The 4,184-nt window shown below is 31.8% G+C and overlaps 1 long non-coding RNA gene across 1 annotated transcript; it reads left to right on the top strand.

The window, feature by feature from the left end:
• The first annotated feature begins 223 nt into the window (after positions 1–223).
• Positions 224–3,326, top strand: LOC139505694 (uncharacterized). Its single transcript, XR_011659819.1, has 2 exons — positions 224–579; positions 3,154–3,326. It is a non-coding gene; the product is annotated as an uncharacterized lncRNA (long non-coding RNA).
• Positions 3,327–4,184: the final 858 nt, after the last annotated feature.

Below are 4,184 nucleotides of genomic sequence, written 5' to 3'. Positions count from 1 at the left end.
GTGCATCTTCTGAAGAAAAATTACATGGAATTTTCCAATTTCGTATTTAACCGGGAAAAAAACGTATGTTGACTTTATCCCTTATTTTGATATTCTCAATTTTGTGTGTTTTATTTTACTATTCTATCAAGTAGTGTAGCTTCTAATTGCATACTGATGTTATTATCCGTCTAAGCCATACACAATGTGCCACAAACTGTAGCTTGATAAATTACATTAGGGACTCTGTTGGAACGTCACGATAAAAAACCTATATCTGCCGCAATGCATTTTTTGCATTTGCAACGTTTTTGTAACTGCAAAATAAACAACTTTTCCCTCACTGTAAAAAATAAATAAAAATAGCTTGAGAATCTACAGTATCTGCGCTTTTCAATTCAGTAATAATCTTATATTTCAAAGTGTATTTTAGCTTGCAGCAAATCTTTGAACTACGATAAGAGTTGCCGTAAACGTCGGTTTTCAGCTATCGAGACAGACAAATGCTAACCCTTTCCGTTCCTCGCGCTATTTATAGAAAGGTAAACAGACAACGAAAATTGACACACAAATGCAGAAATAAACCAGGAATCTGATTTTGTAAGTATCTCGAGTAAAATTGTAGAAGAAGGTAGGAAATTATTAATATTAACGACATTTGTTTAATGTTTTTGCCAAAAATAAGTGTTATTTCTAAAAATAACGGGGGGATCCATACTTTTCCAAAATCTAGAATATTTTCTCCGTAAAACCATGTTAGATATGTGTTGATCTGTTCTACATGAGCAAGGCGCGACCCTGGTAAAGATGGTATGTTTCGTCTAAGAAAAGGAGAAAAAAGATAGCCGTGAACGTTCACGACGTTACAAACCACATGAAATATTTTCTCATTGGAATTATAAAATCGGCGCTCCGTAGAAGTGTCTTCCTATTTTACAACTTTGATCAATTATTTTTTATTTAATACTGTGTTTCAATTTCTTCACGAAGAAAACTGTAGTATTATACTCTGCACACTGATAAACACTCGCTCGAAATCACTCGAGGATAACTATTATCGACAGTGAAGAATTTCTGTTGGTTTGTAATTCAGACATATGGGCTAATTCCCTTTCCAGGTAAAACTATTGAGGCACTATACGGGATAATAAATAAAAATAGCTTCGTTCAGAGTCGGCAGGACAATTAAAGCTATATAGTTCCATATATTTTTTAACTGCGATAATATAATTCCCAATGAACTGCATTATATAGTTAGATGACAGAAGGCTGTAATGTTTATATTATTTGAAAATAATAGGCAAATCAGAGAAAAGAATATAATTATGTAAATTGTCAAATAACAATTATTAAGTAGTATTTTTTTTATTATTATTTTCTTATTTGTAATTAATATGTACCGAAAGGCCCTTTAATTATTAATAGAATGATTTTTTTTATTTGATTTGTAGTTCAAATATTGTAAAAATATTTATTATAAAAAGGAAGATGTGGTACGATTGCCAATGATACAACTCTCCCCACTAAGTAAAGAGACTCAGAACTTAAAAACTATAGGTCACTGTATAGCCTTCAACAACGAGCAAAGCATGTACTGCGGCATAGAAAGCTTTAAAGGGCATTGAAAAGACAATTAAACGAGAAAACTAACGACCTAATTTGTGTGCATAATGAACAAATTCAAACATGTATGTCATAGACAAACGACAACTACTGAATAACAGGCTCCTGACTTGGGACAGGCACATACATACAGAATGTGGAGGTGGGAAATATGTTAGCGGGATCTTAAGTCCATTTGCTTCCATTTGATATCGATAATTTATTGAAAAAATATATAATATGTCTCAATATATTTGAGTATGATAAATTATTGATAAATAAATGTGACCAAATTTACAATGACAATTGCTGGTAATTATTTGATACCTCTGTTGCATAGATTTATATATATTTGAAGTACAACAGTGACCACCAAAATTACAAACTTATTAATTAAAAGCAGCAATCTTTCCCGTAAATACATTTAACTTAAAGAACATTTGTAAAGGATTAAATCATTGAAATTGCACATATGTAAATTAAAAAAATGCATGACACAAACTTTATTATTTCTCCTTTCAATAAGATTAAATCACCTTGACTTCAATAGTGCCATTAGTATTAAAAACCCACTATAGAAAGTGAGGTGTCTTCTGACTGTATTGGGTGTATAAATATGCAGTAACGACCAGTGGGGATGGAGACCTAATTTAATTATAATGCATTATATTGAAACTGATTTGCTTTCTGAATTTAAAAAAAAATCCTTGCAATGACTCATGACAGCCATGTTGTTGTTCTCTAGCAAGCAAACCTCAGCCAATTGGCAACATAACATCAGCATGTACTCAACCAGACATGGTTAAAGCCAGGCATATAAGCAAAAAAAAATCATAATTCTACAAGGTACATGTAAATAGGATTTTTAAATGTCGGAAATATTTTTAGTATTTAAACATTTTTATGAAAGTAGGTTAATTAAATACATGGTAATATTGACATTATTATATCATATCAGTTTGCAACTACAGAAAACTATACTGGAAATTGTTTTTAAATTTTTTATTCATCAGATCTAAACAGTATTTGATATATTTGTTTTGTATCCTCCTGAATATAATGAAATATTTGCCACTTGACATTAATCAACCAATCTATATCTTTGATCCTCCTGAACATTATGAAATATTTGCAACTGGGCATTAATTAACCAATCTATATCTTTGATCCTCCTGAATATAATGAAATATTTGCCACTGGGATTAATCAACCAATCTATCTCTTTGATCCTCCTGAACATTATGAAATATTTGCAACTGGGCATTAATTAACCAATCTATATCTTTGATCCTCCTGAATATGATGAAATATTTGCCACTGGGATTAATTAACCAATCTATATCTTTGATCATCCTGAATACAATGAAATATTTGTGACTGGGCATTAGTTAACCAATATATATCTTTGATCCTCCTGACTATAATGAAATACTTGCCACTGGGCATTCATCAACTGATCTCATATTCTTTACAAGGAAGATTCTCCTTTTTTTTTTTAATATTATAAAATGAAAAAGAGTTTATATAGGTATAGAACAAATGGTTTTTATTTCTACTATTTTATACTTTCAGGGTGTGAAACAACTGCTGAGCAATAAGATGGAACTAGCTGTTTGATGGTGTTTGATGAAGGATTTTTTTTATTCAGACTTAATTTAGAACATTTTGAAAAATTAGTTTGTCTTGTCTTTGTACTTGTTATATAAAGCCAACGAAAAAAACCCAAAATAAAGCATTTTATTCTTTGATCTTTTATTATGATTTTATCTTTTCTTGGCTAACATGGCATTCACGATCTATAGATATAAGAAGATGTTGTATGAGTGCCAATGAGACAACCTTCCATCCAAGTCACAATTTGCAAAAAAGAAAAAACATTATAGATCTAAGTACTGTCTTTAACACGGAGCCGAAGTAGGCTGACACTGAACAGTAAGCTTCAATCCCTTTAATGAATGTGACCTACAGAATTGTACTATTCGCTGGATTTGTTATAGCATGAGCAACACGATGGGTGCCACACGTGGAGCAGGATATACTTACTATTCCGGAGCACCCGAGACCCCCAGTTTTTGATGGTGTTCGTGTTGCTTATTCTTAGTTTTTTATGTTGTGTCATGTGTACGATTGTTTGTCTGTTTATCTTTTTCATGTTTAGCCATGGCGTTGTCGGTTTATTTTCGATTTATGACTTTGACTGTTTCTCTGGTATCATAGCTTTCGCCCCTCTTCTTTAAAAGGCCTTAAAATATGACTAATATAAAACCATTTAAAATTGCATTTATATCAAATTCTTTCCTTTTGTACTGCTATAAGACCTGCTCCATTATGATCGGTTGGGGTTCAGAGGGGTCCAATTCCTGAATTCCGAGTTCACTTTTGTCTTTCTCGATTTTCAGGGCCTTATTTGACAATATCTCAGCTCAAAATCCTGATAAAATTACATGTTTTTATATTTTTGGAAAATACATTGATTGATAAATGTGTACTGTTCAAAGCAAGCCAACCAGTCTGAGTGTCTGTTGTGCAGATTCCCTGTATCTTAAATAAGTTGTCCAGTTTGAGCTAAAAAAAAAAAGAAGGTAAAAAATGTTCGTCGGTTA

The sequence above is a fragment of the Mytilus edulis genome, unplaced genomic scaffold, assembly GCF_963676685.1.
Source record: "Mytilus edulis unplaced genomic scaffold, xbMytEdul2.2 SCAFFOLD_885, whole genome shotgun sequence".
Classification (NCBI taxonomy): Eukaryota; Metazoa; Mollusca; class Bivalvia; order Mytilida; family Mytilidae; genus Mytilus; species Mytilus edulis.
Note: the sequence above shows the minus strand (reverse complement) of the source record. Positions and strands in the feature narration are given on the sequence as shown.